Source organism: Rattus norvegicus, chromosome 7 (genome assembly GCF_021556685.1).
Source record: "Rattus norvegicus strain SHRSP/BbbUtx chromosome 7, alternate assembly SHRSP_T2T, whole genome shotgun sequence".
NCBI classification, from domain to species: Eukaryota; Metazoa; Chordata; class Mammalia; order Rodentia; family Muridae; genus Rattus; species Rattus norvegicus.
The window spans coordinates 38135440-38155726 of NC_141540.1; the positions used below are offsets into that span (position 1 = coordinate 38135440).

The 20287-nt window shown below is 45.3% G+C and overlaps 1 long non-coding RNA gene across 1 annotated transcript; it reads right to left on the reverse strand.

Moving 5' to 3' along the window:
• Positions 1-8110: 8110 nt before the first annotated feature.
• Positions 8111-9922, reverse strand: LOC148004622 (uncharacterized). Its single transcript, XR_015625242.1, has 2 exons — positions 9746-9922; positions 8111-9450 (listed from the first exon to the last, which is right to left on the reverse strand). It is a non-coding gene; the product is annotated as an uncharacterized LOC148004622 (long non-coding RNA).
• Between the last annotated feature and the right edge of the window lie 10365 nt (positions 9923-20287).

The window sequence follows — 20287 nt, forward strand, 5'->3', positions numbered from 1 at the left end:
ATGCTGGGACGGCGGAGGACTCTGCAGCACGCGGTCTGAGCGCCCGCCCCTTCGCCTGGCTCAGTGCGCCTGGCTTAGTTAGTCTGTTCCTAAACCCCTTCCTCCCCTGTGCGCTTATTCCGGCTTGGAAAAAGGGTCTTCGCTCCAGAGTGCACCCGAGATGCCACGAATACGAGGAATTTAGTGTCCCCGATTTAAAATAAAATCCTACAGGCAGCGACAAGAGGGGGTTAAATAATGTCTTTATCATACACATTCTTGATGACTCAAAGACCGCGTTAAACTCACTGTCAACAGCTCGCAGAGAAGCTGTTGAGAAGCGTGGGATAATTTTGGAAGCCGGAATTCCGCGTTTCGTGTGCTGCACTCCAAACCTCCGGTGGTTTGAGACAGGATCCTCTTTTGGAGGCAGTTAATACGTTTAATCCCAGCACTCGGCAGAGAAGCAGGAGAATCTCTGTAATTGTGAGGCCAATATGGTCTACAGAGCGACTGTCCAGGATTATATAGAGATTTCCATCTCAAAATAAAAGGATAAGATGTTCTCTCGCGTCTCATTTTGAGACAAGGGTTTTGATGCCAAAACACAACACTCTCCTTAGTTTTCAGTCAGTTCTGTATTTTAAGATGCTTCTGCAGAATACATTTGAATTCTGCCTGTGTCTTCTCCCCTAGTGTTTTATCAGAGAGTCCCATATTCAGATTGCAATATATTTTATTTAGACCATTGCCTAAGTAAGTGGTAAGTGACTATCTGAATGAACCAAGGAGTTCTACTGATTATGGGTTATTTTTTTTTATCCAGTTAGAGAGATCTGTCGTTTTCATTAGTTTTAAACTAGGTACCAAATTTCACTGATGTCAGAATAGCTCTAAGATTCTCCTTGTTAAAGTTTTACTTTATACAGGCCTGACCACCGCTACATAAAATGGGGTCTGGGAGTGTGGGAGACGCCTAGCCTGGCCGTGGGGCACACCTTTACCGAACAACAGGATCTTTAGGTCTGACGGTCTCTAAAGACAGAACAAAGATGGAGGGAAGCTAGGGGTAACAGAAGTGGGAGCTACTGCTGGTATCAACACTGAAGAAATTGTAAGCAAAGGCTCTCATTGGGGAGCAGGGACAAGAGGCTTGAAGACAGAAATAAGTCTGAAGTATAATTAACAGAATATAGTAGTCCTTGACCTTGGAAGGGGTGGGGGAGAAGGTAGGAATGGCACCCAGGTTTCTGGCCAGGGTTCCCGGATGGAGAATGTTACCTCTCGCTGAGATAAGGAATGAAGTAGGAAGAGGAGGCAGTGGATGGGGTGGAATCAAAGATAAAATGCCTGCATCTAAAGTTTGAGATACCCGAGGGGCATGCAGACAAAGATACCCAGTTGTCAGTGAGAAATGCTTACTAGAGATAGGGATGCTAACAACATTGGGCCAAAGTGTGGCAGAAGGCTTGAAAGTTCAGGGACCAGAGTACAAACAAAACCAGGTGGACACTGATGTTTGCAAGTTTGGGTGGGTTTTTTCCGGGAGTGGGGTGGGGGTGGGGGTGGGGGTGGGGTGGGGGTGGGGGGGTGGGGGGATGTTGGAGATTCTGTCAAGGAGATCTCAAAAGAATGGTTAGACAAGAAGATGCTGTAGAACATGATGAATGGAAATAAAGAGATGTAATGTTTCGTGAAGTAAAGTTTAGGTAGGCATATCATCAACTACTTACAGGAAGGGTAGACGGCACAAAAGATACTGTTGGCTTCTGGTCTTAGGAAGCCACTGATGCTTTAACAGAACACTGTTGTGCCAAGATACTAACCAAGGATCTTAAGAAGAAATTGGAGTGCACTAACCTGCTTTGAGGATCAAACCTATTCCTCCAGGGAGTTGTAATCCTCTCCTTAATGTCCCGGAGAGGACTTTTCTTGAAATTAAACATATTTTCCTTGCGGTCTATAATATTTGTCCTATCTTTTCAGGGACTGGGGATTTTTCAAGACAGCCCTAGCTGTCCTGGACCTCTCTCTGTAGACCAATAGCCTCACACTCAAAAGATCTGCCTGCCTCTGCCTCCTGAGTGCTGGGACTAAAGGGGAGCATCATCACCACCAGCTGTTTTCCTCATCTTAATGGCATCTAATGACATCTCAAATTACCTTTTACGCTACAATGTGTTATTAGCTTCTATTTGCAATCGCAAGGTAATCAGCAGTAGAATTCTTCTAATTCAGGATAGTGCCCTCCAATTTTACCTTAATAGCCTTTCTTCTCTCTTAGCAAAGTTGTTCTTGTTAAAGCCTAGTCTTAGTAGTAGAATTTTTCACCTTCCTCATAGTCTCTGTGTAGAGAGCCTCTCTGCTACTAACTAGACACGGGCTAGAGACATCGAGGAAGAGGAAACTTCGAGAGCAGATCAGCCCATAGGAAGGTCTCCAGGGACACTTTCTTGGTTAAATGATTAATGTGGAAGGGCCCAGCCCACTGTAGGCAATGCTACCCCCTTAACCAGGTGGTTCTGGCTGATATAAGAAAGCAAGCTGGGGAGGACATGAACAGCAAGCCAATGAGCCATGCTCTCCCGTTGCTTCTGCTTCAGTTCTTGCCTCTGGGTTCCTGTCTTTGACCTCCTTTGATGTTGGACTCTGATGTGTGAGCCAAATAAACCCTTTCCTTCCCAAGCTGCTTTGGGTCATGGTGTTTCCACCACAGAAGTAGAAAGCAAACTAGCTTTCTATGTGTTGAAAGTGGATTTTGGTGCAAACATTCGTAAGCCCAAGAACTATCCCTGTGGCTAAGCTATCAGGAATGGTAATATCCTTACAGGAGTTTATGGGACTTGTTAAGAGCTACCCAGGACTCAGTATCAAGTGTTCATGAAAGAAAGCAGGATAAAATACTCTGCCTGATGCTTTCTAGCCAGTTTCCCTCTCCCTATACCTGCTCTGTGCCAGTGAGCCCACCTGCCTGGATTTGGCCTATCCTGGAAAAATGCCTTTCAGTCAAAGAGCCGGGGAGACCAAGCATTTCATTCATTTGTTTCCTTTCTGTTGGGCCGAGGTATAAAACAGTTACTACTTTCTTTTGTGCCTTCGGACACCAGCAGAGGACATCACATTGCACACAGCTGGAGTAACTCACAGTTGTGAGCCTCACAATATGGATGCTTGGAACCAGTTCTCTTCAAGGGCAGTATTCACTCTTAACCATCTGACCACTTCATGGGCTCCCACACAGGGACTTTTAAAGGTGCGAGGTGCGCAGACATTTTCGATGACTTGGTTCCTAGCTGTTGATATCTCTAGGCTGGAAGATGCAACCAATTGAGTTCCTCTTAAAAAATATAGTTCACCAGGCCGGAGAGATGGGTCAGCAGTTAAGACCTCTGCCTGTGCTCTTCCAGAGGTCCTGAGTTCAATTCCCAGCACCCACACGGTGGCTCACGACCATCTATAATGGGATCCGATGCCCTCTTCTGAAGACAGCTACAGTATACTCAGATACATTAAATAAATAATATTTTAAAAATATAGAATCCACCTATCATAGTTTTCATGAAACATTTTATTACATATATGTAGTAGAGTGTGTGCATGTGTGTGTGTGTGCGCGTGTGCAGTGCATATGTGGAAATCAGACCATCACTTTCAGGTGTCGGTTCTCTCCTTCCATCACGTGGGTCCCAGAGATGGAACTTGGTTCGTCAGGCTCAATTACAAACTGCTGAGTCATCTTGCTGCCTTCCATTCACCTTCTCAACAACAGAAAACGTTTGTTTCTAATCTGACCTTTGTTTGTTTTGTTTTTGCTGTTGTCGTTTCGTTATTTGTTTGTTATTTGTTTTTGAGACAAGGTACTTCCAACCACCCTGGTGACGCAGAGCCCACTGCAGTGCCCTCCTGAGTGCTAGGATTTCTGACTTGAACAATCACAGCTGCCGTTCTGACGCCTTTTAAAAGTTGTCCTTGGTAGCAGCATCTGGCCATAATCGCCTCTCTGGGACATCCAAGTTCCTCCTGAAGCACCAGTTAACATTCGACTCTGGTGTTTGGATTGTACACTAGCACAGGTTCCCCCCTCCCCCCTTTTTCTTCTCTTCTCTCCCGCCTCTGCCTCCCTCCCCTTCCGTCTTCCTTAAGACAGTGTCTCACGATGTATTCCCGGTGGGCCCGGAACTCGATATTTAGACCAAGGTGGCCTCAAACACACAGCCACTCACCTGCCTCTTCTTCTTGAGTGTTGGGATTATACTCATGGGCCACCATACTCTACCCTAATTCCTCTTTAATAAAGGGCTTATCTCTTCATCCTGTTAAAGTTTTATGTGTATGAGTGTTTGCGCGCATGTATTTTAATGAGCTCTTATGCCGGGAAGTGGTCGTGAATCCAAAGACCACTCCGTCTCCGATGTAATAGCATTAGGGTCTCTTTATCACACGTTCAGGCTTGGGCTCTCCTCCAACCGAACCCTGATTCGGCAGGACAGGAAGGGAAGGTGGAGCAGCCGCTAACCCTCAGCAGGACAAGTTCTTATAGGAAAACAGGAGCAAGTGTGTGGGCGTTCAGACTGGCAAGCGTCTAATAGAATGACTATAAGCCAACGGGTGAGTGCTCTGAGGCAGACTAATATTTGATTAATTGTTGCTAGGAAGTAACTAAGGAAGTAACTAAGGAGTAACTTTGGCCAAGGACAAGCCGTAGGAGTCCTTCCTGGTATGTTCAGGTTCTCAGGCTTTTTTTTTTTTCAGATGGCGGTTGATCCCAAGATGGAGTCGGTTTGGCCTCTCAGTGCCACATGTGTAGTACCCTCAGAGGCCAGAAGAGGGCATCAGATCCACTGGAACTATGTTACAGATGATCATAAGCTACTATGTGGATGCTGGGAATTGAGCCCTAGTCCTTTGCAAGAGCAACACGTGCTCTTAAAGGCTGAATCATTTCTCCAGCCCCAGTGGTCTTGAGTGAGGCTCAGAAAGGTCTCTTAATTCTTACCGATAATAATAACTCTTGTCTATTCTTGTGAAGATTGGGCATATCCTATCTCTGACTCATTCTGTCAAACCTTTCTCTGAACTCTTAGAGATCTGCCTACCTCTGCCTCACAGGCGCCGAGATCAAAAATGTTCGCCACCGTGCCTATCCGACTGGACATGCTTTAGAACGCGCGGCAACTCCTTATTGTAAAGAAGGACTTGGTCCAAAGTGTCAGCAGTGTTAAAACTGTATTGAAGTTCGAGTATTACATTGTCTCCCTGCATCACTTTTACCTCTGCAACATCAATGTCACATCTGGGGGCCCCACCATGAAATGACAATAGAGATAAAAGAACAATGGCATCCACTCCAGAACTCTTTATACTTCACTGAAAAGAATACGTCTAAACTTTAAAACCATTGGGCACTTTGAATTATCACCTACAGCCATGATAGTTCATTTTCAGATTTCAAATTTTCCCTTCTTGGGTCCGATGGCAGAATGGAGGAATTTATGGGCACCACACCCTTTTTCTCCCGGCCCAGGTATTTCTTCAATCAGGTAATACCAGTGCTCCATTTCAACAAAGTATTTTTTAAAAAATATTTTCATTTTTAATGCTTTTTATGATGCAATTATTCTATATATCATTCTTATTTTATGTGCATTGATGTTTTACCTGCGTGTATGTTTATAGGAGGGTATGCCCTGGAACTGGAGTTACTGACAGTTGTAAGCTGCCATGTGGGAGTGGGAACTGAACCTTGGTCCTCTGGAAGAGCAGACCGTGCTTATAACCGTTGAGCCATCTTTCCAGCCCCAACAAAGTATAATTTGTATGTGCGCGCGCATGTGTGTGTGTGTGTGTGTGTGTGTGTGTGTGCTCATGTGTGTGCAAGTACAAATGCTATACATAAGCAGCTTTGAATGTACATGCATGCATGTATAAGAGGGGAGCAGAAGTGTCAATCCTCAAACACCGCCCACCTTTAAAAAATTGTTTATTTTATGTGTATGGGTGTTTTACCTGGGTGCGTGTCTATGTGCTACACGTATGCCTGATTCTCACAGACGCTGAAGCTGAGATGGTTGTGAGCGACTATGTGGGTGCTAGGATCCGAACCTAAGTTCTTTGGACCCGCAGCCAGAGCTCTCAATCACTGAGCCATCCCTCCAGCCCCACCTGACTTTTTGAGGCAAGGACAGCAGGCTGGGCTGGGTGGCTAACAAGTCCCCAGGACCCTCCTGTTCCCAACCTTCCTAGTTCTGGGGTTATTGAGCAGGCATACATGCATACATGTTCTCTGAGGTTTGAACTCACGTTTTCATGCTTGCATGACACACATTTTACCAATCTTGTGGCACTCCGCTGACCGGAACCTTCCTTTTAAACATACTGTGTTTTCACCTTTAACCAGCGTCTTCCTCTACATCATCGTCACAAACTTTTCTTTTGTTTCAAATAAGACCTAAAGTAGGAAAATGGAAAAAGGAAACCCAGAAAGACCAATTTCGTGTTCCCCATTTTTGTGACAGATGAGTAACACATCTGGAATTTGTTCTTTGGTTTTTGCTCTTATGTTACATTTGGGAGGGCTTGTCACAAAATGCTGGATACCAGGATTTCTCCGATCCTCACTTCTGCAAAATCCACACAAAAGATTCTCCTCTAGAGATGCTGTCAGGACTCTACTCCATGGTTGACTTAAGCATTTTCATTATATTATCCACTCACTGCTCTCTCCATCATTGCTATAGCAAGCTGCCTCAGTTAGAGTTTACTGCTGTGCACAGACACCATGACCAAGGCAACTCTTATAAGGACAACATTTCATTGGGGGGCTGGCTTACAGGTTCAGAGGTTCAGTCCGTTATCATCAAGGCGGGAACATGGCAGCGTCCAGGCAGGCATGGCACTGGAGCTGAGAGTTCTACATCTTCATCTGAAGGCTGCTAGGAGAAGACCGACTTCTAGGCAGCTGGGATGAGGGTCTTATAACCTACCCCACAGTAACAGCTTCCTCCAACAAGACCACACCTACTTCAACAGAGCCACACCTTCTAATAGTGCCACTCCCTGGGCCGAGCATATGCAAACCAGCACACAAGCCAACCCTATGCTTCCCTTAGCCAGTCGGCTGTCGACGTTAACTCTGCTTTCTCCATCCCTGTCCTCTTCAACTCTACTCAAGTAGTAGCTTTGTGGGGGAGCCCATAGCAGTAGCAGTTAATCTGCTCTAATCCCCCTGGCAGGAGCACACACCTCTCACCACCACCCCAGTGCTGTAGATTCTCAAATGAAAGGCACACACACACACACACACACACACACACACACCCTTATTTTTAATATTCCCTAAACAGCTCAATGTCTAGGCCACTCCCAAACTTCCACATTGCTAATGCCTCCCCTCCGATACTCCTGAATTATTACTTACTAAAATCTATATTCCATCTTTGTTACCCTAGACCCAATCAGGGCAGGGGCGCCTGGGGCCGCTCTTCTGTGACTCTCACATGGCTGTATCCTTTCTCTCCCGCAGTTCCCAAGTCTGATCCTCCTGCCTCCCCAGGAAATCTTTCTTCCTTGAGTTCCCTTGCCCAGAAAATTTAAAGTTTCATATCTGTCTCCCTGCCCAGCCATTGGCCACCAGCAACTTTATTTGCCAATTAGAGCCAACTGGGGGCAGGAACCCACAGTGTCCTATATGCATACGGGAGAATTCCCGATTAATGTAAGCAATAAACCAAATCCACAGCCAGAGACCCACTTTGATTTAGACTTCTATTGTCTTCCTATCTTAGCATTCCATATCACCCTTCTGACCTCAATTCTTCGGTTGCGTTCTGGTACTGTAAATGATATTTGTGAATCAGGCTGGCCTCAAACCCACAGAGGTCTGCCTGCCCTCTACCCCTCAAGTTCCGGATCAGAGATGTGCACCACCACATACATTCCTCATTATCTTCACTCTCAAGAGAGGATCAGGTCTTTAAGGATGGCTTTGGATCGTGCAGTTTATCTTGGTTTTCTATCCCCAGATAGATCACACTTGGAGCATAGAATGGGCTTACTAAGGGCTTTTGATTGACAACCATGGGATGTATCAGGCTCAGAGAGATGGATGAAATAATGGACTAGACATTTTACCTTTTCATCCTCTAGATTCTGCAGTTTCTTTATTTGCAAAATGGAAATAAAATCCCTCTGATCTCACAGCACTTTCCCAGTGTTGGGGATCTAGTCCAGAACCTTGACTGTCTCAACCGAGTGTTATTCTAAAAGCCACCCCCTCAACCCTTTCAACATGTCTGCATCACTAACTTTATAAATGAAAGAGGTTTAATTAGCTCACATTTTTGGAGCTCGGAGGCCATGGTTCTGGTATTGGTTTGGTTCTTTGCTATGTCATGCTTGGACTCAAAGCAATGTTGGTTACAAGGGAGTGACATCTCAGCCCAGGAAGAGAAAGAGGCCAGAGAGGGCATCCCTGCTCACTTTACAGCAACCCTCGTGTGAGGTTGCAAGGGATTACATGGTAAGAACCGTTTGATACATCCAGTGACCATCGGGCTCAGCAAGATTTTACCATTTAAAAACCAATATACGGGGGCTGGAAAAGAAGGTCTATGGTTAAGGGAGCTTGCTGCTCTTACAGAGGACCAAGTTTGGTTCCCAGCACCCATGTCCGATGGACCACAACCACCTGTAACTCCAATACATGTGTGTAGATCATTGTATTTTGTTCACATTAACCCTCTCCAACACCCGTTCATTATATTTCTTAGAGCATCAAATTTTCCGGTGGGTGTAATTCCAGTCCCCAGAGCTAAGAAAGCAGAGGGATCATCATCAGAGGCCGAAAGGAGCAGAGATTGGGTGCTTGAAAGCCCTGCAAGTCCGTGGGGTGAATAAGGCACATAGGACCGGCTAGAGAGGCAGATCAGCTTTACTTGGGGTGATCCAAGGCCTATATAATTTCGGAGGATAGGGAGGGGCAGAAACATCCAAGATAGGCAACAGTCATTGGCTGAAGGCTTAGGGTCTGAAGTGCCTCATTAGCATAGGGAAACATTTCGGGAATCTCGGGTGCTAGCTGAACAGGTTCTTATTGGGAGAAGGAAATTCTTTCTCCCTGTAATCTAACTAAGGCTATATGACATTCTTCAGGTAGAGGTGTAGGTGTGTGTGTGTGTGAGTGTGTGTTGGGGTTTGAATTCCCCAGACAAGGTCAGAGAAGAAGCCCTGCCGGTGAAAAGGAGTCTTCCATATTGCGCCAAGCCCCAGAAGGCTATCGATCTGGTCAATGGTAAACCTTAATTAGCAGAGTTTTCCCACAGAGCCGGGACCAGCAGGCCTTCCAGATCATTTCGATGCACATCAGGTTCCAGAGTCATGCCTTGTAATTCCCTCAAGAGGCAGCAGCGTTATGTTTCAAGCCAGAAAACACACGCTCGTGATGGTGGAGATTTTCACGTGTCTACTGCTCTACTGCAAACAAACAACAGATGTTCCATCAACGAACACCGACTAACAGCTGGTTATGAATGACCACAGATATCTCAGGAACTGTTTCTAAGAACCTCTTCTTGGGTTGTTCAATGCTTTGGGTCAGTTGTAAATTAATTACTTACTCTAGCTGACCCGTGTAAAAGACAAAAAAAAAAAAAAAAAAAAAAAAGGCCTGGTTTTATATTTACAAGCTGTAAGACTAGATTGGGCAAGTTCTAAGGTACTCTCACTTATACCCCACCCATCTGCCCCCTGATACTTGTTTGAGACTCACCCAGGCTGTTTCTGCTCCATCAGTCTGTCCTCGGCGTAGGCTTCTCTCAGCCAGGAGCTCCTGGTCCATCATGTCTGACCGAGACCCCTGATCTCTGTCTTTTCCTCCTCCTCCTCCCACTCCTCCTTCCCCTCCCCCTCCTGGCCCTCCCTCTTCCATGGACACTCTCGAGACTCCTCACTTCCTCTCTCTCCTGCCCAATGACAGGCTCTTTCTAGCCTTTTATTAACCAGTAGCTTTAAACTGGGGAGCAAGGTTTACACAACGAAGATCTGTGTAAATTAGGATGCCCTCATCTGGATGGCAACCAGACCTTGGGGTTTAGAACTTAGCATTTGTATACATCCCAACAGACCAACCCCCACCAGTCAGTGTTTCTAAAAATGCTCTTAGTTAACCAGAAGAAGAGTAGCAAATGTGGGTGCCGATGCAAGTGATGGTGGTGGTGGTGGCAGCTACTGCTGATACTGATGATGGTGATGATGATGATGAAGATGATGTTAAGATAACTTTTAGCATACAAAGTACCATCTAGATTTTACATGAATTGTTATATTTAATTCTATTAAATTATATGTTTTATTAGATAAAAATCACTGTATCTATTTTTTTTATAAGCAGTAACAAGGTTCAGAGAGTTTAAATAACTTGCCCCAAATTAACATCAAAAGTTGTCCTCTGTTCAGGTGTCTACATTCAGAGGTCAGAGTTCTGAGATGGGAACCGGACGTTCATTTTTTTTTCTTTTTCTTTTTTCTTTTTTTAGGAGCTGGGGACTGAACCCAGGGCCTTGCGCTTGCTAGGCAAGTGCTCTACCACTGAGCTAAATCCCCAGCCCCTCAGACATTCATTTCTAAGACAAGTTTTAGGGATGCTAGATGTTACCATCAAAATTAGAGAGGAGCCGAGTGGAATGGTTCACACCTGTGATCTTGGCACTCATGACACTGTGGCAGAATGACTGTTGTGAGTTCGAGGCCAACCTGAGATACAAAGTGAGCACCTCGTCTGAAAAAAAAAAAACCCACCATTTTTATTTTTATTTTGCAAGCAATCCCATTCTCCCGATCCCAACTTTTAAGATCACACTGTCCAGCATAGTAAACATGAACTCACACATAGGTAAAGGTACAATTTCAGGTTCTCAGCCACACGAGCCACATCTCCATGCTTGGGAGTCATGTTGGCTAGTGACCACGTTTCAAACAGGGAAGGTTTAAAACCTTTCCACTAACACAAAGTTCTGTACAGATAGTGTGTGTGTGTGTGTGTGTGTGTGTGTGTGTGTGTGTGTGAAAGAGAGTATTTGGGTCTCACTACATAGTCTGGTTGACCTAGAACTTGTTCTGTGCACCAGGCTGGCCTTGAACTCACAGAGGTCTGCGTGCGTTGGTTTCTCAGAATGCTGGGTTAAAGCCATATACTACCACACCAAGCCTGTTGTGTGTTTTCTCTTTGTTTGTTTGTTTGTTTGTTTCGAGCATATTTATTAAACAGTCAAGTCCACCATCTAGGAACTAGAGAATTATGCTTAACAATTGCCTCACATACTCTGGCTGTAATGAAAAAGACACAGTTGCCAATGCTGCAGAAATATTGGAAGCTGGACATGATGGCTGACCCTTGCAATCCCAGACTAAGAAAGCTGAGGCAGGTGGGATCTGTGAACTGGAAGCCAGGTGGCGTACTAGATAGGATATCTATGGCTAGAGAGGGAGACTTTGTCTCAACTGCTAATCACCTTAAAGTGGCAAAACTGGAGCCTTCCTACTTCCTGGTAGAAAGAGACTTCTATTAAATTAAATAAAACATTCCCAGTAGAAAGTATTGCCACTTTGAAAAGTGTTCCATTGTTCCTCAAGGCAAGAAACACAGACTTGACAGACTTGAGCTGATTCTTCTTCAAGATAAAACACCCAAGGAGTTTAAATGTCATTTGAAACTATGTTCACGTGAAATCCTGTACACAAATGTTTGTACCATCCTTGTCCAGCATAGCCAATAGGTATAAATAGCTCAGATATTCCTCAGTTGATGAATGAGTTATGAACTAGAGTATAACAAGTGAGGTAGAATAGAAATACATAAAATATTGACAAATGCTAAGTGTTGAACTTCGAAAACACGCTGAGTGAAAGAAACCAGGCACCAAAGAACACACAGTGTACCATCCCACCATGTGAACATTTCTAGAAGAGACAGAATGTGGATTAGAGGTTCCAGGAATGAAGTAAGGTGGAAAGAATTGTTACTAAGAGATAAAGCATTCTTTGGAAGATAATAAAAAATATTCTGAGATTAGATAGTAGTGACAGTTTTGGTGAAAAAACCCTGAACCGTCATCGGGACAAGGTTCTATAGGAAATAGCTAGCAAGGGGTGAAGGTTTCTAGCCTGGTGAGCATCTATTTGCGGGGCTGTTGTGGCCTTTAACATAATTGGTTGGTGCTGGGAGTTAAACCATAAATTTAACTTCCGTTTTTCTCCTGATTGGTGGTTGTTAGAAAGTGAAGTGTCAGGAGCGGGCTTGTAACCTGGGGGTGCAGACTTGTTGGGAAATAACCTGGAAACTGGTGCTAGACACAGGATTTGTTGTATTTGTGGGGTAACCTAGAAACTGGAGCTAGATACCGGCCTGTTTGTTAACTTGAGTTCAACCTTAGGCTAGGTTCTCTAAAATGGAGTCTGAACCCAACAGATCTGGTCACTCAAACCCACAGCAGACCAAAGTACAGATGTCACCACAGCCCAATTTTGTGAACTGTGAGTTTTATTGGGGTTACTTACAGGAATATGGGTGAGGGGTTCCTTAAAGGAGCAGAAATGACTCAATGGCTGTATCGCCAAAGCCCACCTCAACATGGCTGACAGGTCACAAAGCTGGGAACTGAAACACAGTGAGCAGTCTGCAGGCAGCTCAGCAGCTTGGAGAGTGTTCTTTCCAGGCGAGTCTGGTCTAAACCTCTTCCAGGCAGCTGGTCTGAGCGCAGAGTCTTCTTGGCAGCTCTGTTTCTGGAGAGGGACTCTCGGCTCTTATTGCTTTGTCTGTCAGAGAGGGACCTAGAGAATCTGGTCAGTTTTAGGAACTTCCTGAAACTATTTTGAGTTGTTTACCTCCTTGCTTAAGGAGCTTCCCTGCAGAATATTACAATCTGTAGGAAACTATTATATGATAGCAACCTATGAATGGGTGGACAAGGGGACAGTTTAGGTTCGTTTTTGTTTTTTTAGGTTTTTTGTTTTTTTGTTTTGTTGTTGTTGTTGTTGTTGTTTTGGTTTTTTGAGACATAGTTTCTTATGTAGCTTTGGTTGTCCCAGAATACACTTTGTACACCAGACTGGCCTTGAACTCACATCAGTCCACTTGACTCTGCCTTCTAAGTGCTGGGATTAAAAGTGTGTACCACCATGCCTGGCTTTTTTTTTCTTTTTAAATTCTTAGACCTTTTTTCCTTTTTATGGGACATCATGGAAGGTGAAAACTCTCATTTATTGTTTTATTATCCATTTAACATTATTTTTTTCATTGAAAAGCATGTAGGGACCTCAAAGAAAGTTTATAACAAGTTTAAGGAAGAAGATTGCCATGAAAATGTCCCTTTCCATTCTCCTACCTCAGGAAATGTGATTGTTTGATGAGCCTGAAGGCTCGGAAATTCCTCATTGCTCATTCCTGGTGGACATGGGACTCACGGTTAGCTCTCCCCTAGAGTCTTGGCCATGGCTTTGGCAAATACTCTTAGGCTGCACTGCACTATAAGATGTCCGAACCAACTTTCTTACTCTCTCCTTTCTTCTCTGGGAATCAGATTCATGCCAAGAGCTGGCTCTCCATCCTCCTCCCCAGCCCTCCATTTTTGTCTTCTCAAGCATTTTGTCAAGTACATTTCTAATATATGTCTCATTCTATGTTAACATTTGATTCTCCTTAGACCTTGACTCCACACAGGGACTTCCAGGAAACCTGCTGCCCATCAACCAGATACCTGCCCTTCCCCAACAAATGAATTTGACAGTCCCGAGTATCAGGGGGATGAGGGTATGCAAAGCCCCTCATGTACGTTAGATCTTCAATTTTCACTGCAGATCTCTCAGTCTTGTAATGAATCAAATTCTGCAGATGCATTTCCAGTTTCTTTTTTCTTTCTAAAGATTTATTTATTATATATAAATACACTGTATTATATATAAGTACACTGTGGCTGTCTTCAGACACACCAGAAGAGGGCATCAGATCTCATTACAGATGGTTGTGAGCCACCATATGGTTGCTGGGATTTGAACTCAGGACCTCTTGGAAGAGCAATCAGCACTCTTAACCGCTGAGCCATCTCTCCAGCCGCATTTCCAGTTTCAAAAGCTGAGTCATTTGAAGTGCAAATGGCAAGGGCATTTTATGGGTTGTTATTGGGGTTTATTTGATTGGACTTTTGAAACAGGGGCTCACTATGGAGATGAGGCTGGCCTTGAACTCAGAGATTTGCCCGCCTCAGCCTCTCAAGTTGCTGGGATTAAAGGTGTGCACCACCATATCCAGCTGTTATTGGTGTTTATTGAAATCCTGGATAAGAAGGTTAAATACTGGTCATTTGGTTTTCTATAGATGATGTTCTAGAGCGGTGTTCTTTTTCTTTTTTCTTTATTTTTTGTCATTAAATGCCTCTTTATTGCTTTTATTTTTTATTGGTTATTTTATTTATTTACATTTCAAATGTTATCCCCCTTCCTGGTTTCCCTTCTGAAAACCCCTATCCCCTACCCCCTACCCCTGCTTCTATGAAGGTGCTCCACCACTCACCCACCCACTCCATCCTCCCCGCCCTAGCACTGAGGGCATTGAGCCTCCATATGACCAAGGGCCTCCTCTCCCATAGGTGTCTGACAATGCCAACCTCTGCTACATATGCGGATGGAGCCATGGATCCCTCCATGTGTGTACTCTTTGGTTGGTGGTTTAGTCCCTGGGAGCTCTGGGTGTCTGATTGGTTGATATTGTTGTTCTTCCTATGGGGTTGCAAACCCCTTCAGCAGAGCAGTATTCTTCATTTTCTCCTTCTCCTCACCTCCTCCTAACATATGTCCGGCTTCCTCCCTTCTAGCTTTACTCAGCCATACCCAGGAATCGAAGATGGCTCACCCGGGAGAGCAGTACACCCACTGTCTGTCATTCCTTTCTCACTAACATCGACCATCTGTTTTGAAAATACTAAGACCCCGTACTCACCAGGGTCAACGCTGATGTGGAATCCAAGTGAGGTCACTTCCATTTCCCAAGTTCAGGATCTTTTCCCGAGCTATCCTTTTACAGAGTCCTGCATCAGAGCAAGAGGCAGACTGACGGTCACAGGCTCCAAGTCAACCTTTTCAAAGGCATCTGCCTCGATGTAGCCACCTCTGACTTCTCTACCCCGGAAAGATTCTCTTCATGATTCCGAGAAGCCAGGTTTTGTGAGTCATATTCCTGGGAGACCCAGGACCCTTCTGCCCTAGTATCAAATTACTCAGAGCCAAGACCGAAGGTTTGTGTGTCCAAAGGCAAACTTTTGTTCTTAAACTCTGCAAATGTTTCTCAAGAAAAGAGTATGATCTCAGAACCGGAAAGGATGCTGCAAACTCTTAAATAAGCTTACAACATGGATGAGACTCAGGAAATGGATCCTTGGTGTTCAGGCACGATACAGCAGATGGCTGTGCCGTCTGAGAGTGCACAGGAAGTAAGGTGACTTCTCTGGGCCTTGTGGGATTTTATGACCCTTTATCTTAAACCTAACTACCTTAAGAAATGTTAAGAGATCTTGACTTGGAAAAATGCTTACATAAGTGCCAGGTGTGTCTCCGTGCTCCCCTCCCACCGAGAAAGGCTCAGAAGTTAGGGCTGACCCTGCTCATGGGTGTGGGCCGGCTATTGAGGGAAGAGGTATGTACAAGCACAGTAAATGGGACAAGTAAATGGGACAAGCACAGTAAATGGGTCAGACAAAAAGCACGTAAGAACTCAAAAACCCAACATGTAGACACTTAGGAACGCAGTAAAGTGTTCCAGTGACCGAAGGAGACTTATAGACAATCAAATGACAAGCCAATGACCAAATGACAGCTGCTTTTACCATATATGAGGAAGCCCCAGACCTTGGTCGGTGAAGGGCAGGGCTTACTTCCAGGTTAATCCAACCCTCAGAAACCGAGGCGCTGCGGGCCTGACTTCCCCCTAGGGCAAGGCTAGGATGTTATGATCCCATGAATTTGAACCCGAGGCTAACTGTGGTTGGGTTTGGACTTTTTCGCTGCTGGCAAATGGCAGGCTAACTCATACTGCCTCAAACAATCAGTCTTTGTTGGTGTCCTGGGGGCATTTACATGCTGTCCTGCCAGTTCCAGCTAAAGCCGTGGTTAAAATGAAGAGCAGCTAGGATAGGCCAAGGCCTGGAGACGGAACACGTCCACCAAAGGAAGAGCTGTGGCAGCAGAGCCAGGTCAGGCGCAGGACTCAGCCTCCCAGGAACCCTGCTCTCCCTCACTGCCTCCGTACAGCTTCCATAGTCAAGCTCTCACCAAACTAAGAGGAAATGCTCCCTGCCCCCACCGCCCTGAGGCTCACACTTCCTTGCTTAGAAAAAAGGGTTCTTTGCCTCCGGTACTGAGCTCTGTTGGAATCAGGCGACCTTATCACGGTAGTCTGGAAGAGAGTATAATATTTCTCAGCCTGGCTTATTAGCTCAGAAACGGGGAGGGGTCCTTAGTCGCCAGCTCCCCTTGAGCCGTATTCAGAGGAAGGGAAGAAGTTCCATAGTCTTGAGACAGAGGGTGATGTCTGCTTGCAACCGAGGGCTACAATGAGACAAGGAACCATGCTTTCCTGCCAGTTTCAGCTAAAGTTGTGGTTAAAACGAAGAGCAGATAGGATAGGCCAGGGCCTGGAGACAGAACACGTCCACCATTCTAGTGACATGCCTGGCTTTCCTACGCACAAGGCAAACATTCTGGATGGCGATGACGGTGCCCATGTGGGAGAAGCCACGTTTTCCTTTCTCCCCACCTCTTGTTTACTTTCCGTTTCTTCGTATGTGCAATTCAGTGGATTACAGAATGGATTAGAGTTGGTGGGATGAAGAAAGGAAAGGCAGATTCCTCTTCTAAATTCCCCAAAGCTGCCTGAGGAGGGCCTTTCCAGTTTTCACTACAAGTATAGAATTTTTATGAGAGAAGAGTATTAGAACTGTGGGTGGCCTTAGAAATCATCGCGCTTGAACCCCTGTTTTACACATGAGAGAAACAAAGCTCGGGACTGTTGACTTTATTCAAGTTTATTAGCCCTGAACCCCATCTGTTGATTTCTGGTGCAAGCCTTATTTTTGGCTCATGGGACTCTGTCCTCATGAAAGGAGAATTATACGAATTCTAGGTTTGGAGATACAAAATTAAAAGAATAAACCCCAAAAGGCCACAGATACAAAATTAAAAGAATAAACCCCAAAAGGTCACAGACCGAGGGCTAAGCCCTACAGCCAGGACTAGCAGGCCATAAAGATAAAGGAGCACAGGAAACACTGTCTAGGCAGGACTGGCAAGCCATAAAGATAAGGAAAGGAATGCAGAACAGACCAGGAGTACCGGATCTGACTCACAGGCCACCTGGCAGGAAGAGATAAGCCCCCAGCCCCCGACATCCAGGACGCCCCAAACCTGCCAATGTGTGTAGCTATACCTTATTACCTCATCATGTGAAATAGCCAATCATATGTGAACATGTCTATGTGCCTCGTTTGAATCCACCAATCCCTGTAACTATGCATCTGCTTCTGTACGCCCGCTTCTGCTTCCCCAATCCCTATAAAAGCCCCATGCTGGAGCTGCTGGGTGCGCAAGTCCTCCGAAGAGACTGTGTGCCCGCAGGTACCTGTGTTTTCCAATAAACCCTCTTGCTGATTGCATCTGAGTGGACTCGGCTCCGTCATTGGGCGCTTGGGACTCCTCCTGAGGGAAAGGTCCTCTTTGGGGGTCTTTCACTCATCTGGGGACAAGGGTAATGAAGACTCTGGTCTACACTGGTTCTGCCTGGAATGTAGGGATTCAGCAAAGACTTACGATATAGCGATTGAACAGCTTCTGGTGGAAGGTTTCATCCGATTTCCATGCGAATGCCCTTGAGGAGAGGTTATTTTAAGGGGGCAGTTATGCATAGTTTACCAAAAATGGGGCGTGGCTTCTTTCCAAATAGCTTTGGTAGACTTGTGGCAGGGTTTACCCAGCCACCGCTGGTAGGTTGTAGGCTTCGAAGGACCTCTTTTGTGTTTAATATGTACGTTTTCTTTCTAAAGGTTGGGGTTCTTGATCAGAATTGGAAAGTCTGAAATGGAAGGCAGACCTCAGCGCAGCTTTGATGAGAACGCAAGAAGCCGCAGTTCAAACGTAGGGAGCCTTTTCCCATCTTTATAGGAATGTGCTTTGTGTGAGGCAAATGACACGGCAAGAGTAGGTGCCAGGCCTGTGGCACTCGAGATACATCAGCTGGTCACTGAATCACACAGCCTGTTATGTCCACAGTGTGAAAAAATATATAAACACTTTATCATCTTTCCTCCCCTGCCCTCCCCTCCATCAGTCCCTTCCCCTTCCTTGTCCTTCCCTCTTCCTTCCCTCCTCTTCCCTCCCTTCTCTTCCCCTCCACTCCCCTTTCCTCTTCCCCTCTCCTTCTGTCCCTTCCCCTCCCCTCCCCTCTTCCCCTCCCCCTCCCCCCCCTCCTCTGTTTCCCATATCTCTTCTCTTCCTGGTAACACATGGGAAATTCAGGATGAGGAGGTCAGTTTATCAGTTCTTGTCAAGTGACTAATACAGGATCATGTACCAAAATGTGCAGCAGAAAGACAGGGAGGAGAGAGGAAGTCAAGGAAATAAAAGGCAGCTAATGACATTATTTCATGGTTTTTTTAAAAAATGTAAGAATGGCATTATTGGAACATTTCATGACATTAACAATCAATAAGGACAAATGTAACCATTAGGAGACTGATGTAGGTGTTTTGGTGAGGGTTTTACTGTTGTGAACAGACACCATGACCAAAGCAACTCCTAGAAGAACAACATTTAATTGGGGCTGCCTCACAGGTTCAGAGGTTCAGTCCATTATCATCAAGGTGGGAACTTGGCAGCATCCAGGCAGGCATGGTGCGGAAGGAGCTGAGAGTTCATCTTCATCTGAAGGCTGCTAGTGCAAGACTCACTTCCAGGCAGCTGGGATGAGGGTCTTAAAACCCATGCCCACAGTGACACACCCACTCCAACAAGGCCACACCCACTCCAACAAGGCCACACCCACTCCAACAAGGCCACACCCACTCCAACAAAGGCCACACCCACTCCAACAAGGCCACACCCCCTCATAGTGCTACACCCTGGGCCAAACATATACAAACCATAGCAGTAGGTGTGGTGGATACTTTTTTACTCTGTGCTAGACTGATGCTTTGCATGCCTCACCCACGCTACTCCCAGAAGCCCTGAGAGAGAGGTTTATAATCCTCTCTCTCTCAATGATGAGGAAATTAACAGACCCTAAAGCAGCAGTTCTCAACACCCCCCCCCACTGGGGGTCAGATGACCCTTTCACAGGGGTTGCCTAAGACCACTGGAAACACAGATATTTACATTATGACTCATAACCAACAAAATTATAGTTATAAAGTAGCAGTGACAATAATTCTATGGTTGGGGGGATCACCACAACATGAGGAACTGTATTAAAGGGTGGCATGAGGAAGTCGGAGAGCCACTGCTCACAGTCCTATGTCACGACGGTCAGAGCCAGACGTAAAACCTGGATCTCTGGTCCACCACTCCCGCTGCTTCTGTGTGCATTCTTTGTTCTCTGTTATGAGAATGACTCAGGGTAGATTGCAAGCGCAATGCATGCTAAGTGTTTAGCTTTAAGTTGAAAGTATAAGACAGAAATTAAAAATGTAATCTTTCAAACAAAATTATACTGTTTTTCCATTTTGGCATATTTCCTCAAGCCTTTTCCCCAAACATACATGCACACAGACCCCCATCCACTACTCCCCACACATATGTTGTAAATATGTAACATATTTTATGTATGCTTATAAGACATAAAGTATAGCTGAGCTGAGCAGTGCTAGCACTTACCTTAATACCAGGACTTGGGAGGCAGAAGCAGGTGGATCTTTGAGTTCTAGGCTAGCCTGGTCTACAGAGTGAGTTCTAGGACAATCAGGGTTACACAGAGAAACCCTGTCTCCTGAAAAAACAAAAACAAAAACAACAACAACAACAACAACAACAACAAAAACCAACGAACCAAGTAACAAAAAGCATAAAATATCTTTTTATATTTTAAAAAGATATTTTATATATTTTTATTTGTATACGTGAGGTAGTGTGAGCTAACATTCCTCACATGCATGCAGGATCCCGCAGAACAGAAGAGGGCGTTGGATCCCTGAGGCTTGAGTACAGACAGGTGGGTCACCATGTGGATGTTGGGAATCAAACCTGGGTCCTCTCAAAGAGTAGCCAGTGCTCTTAA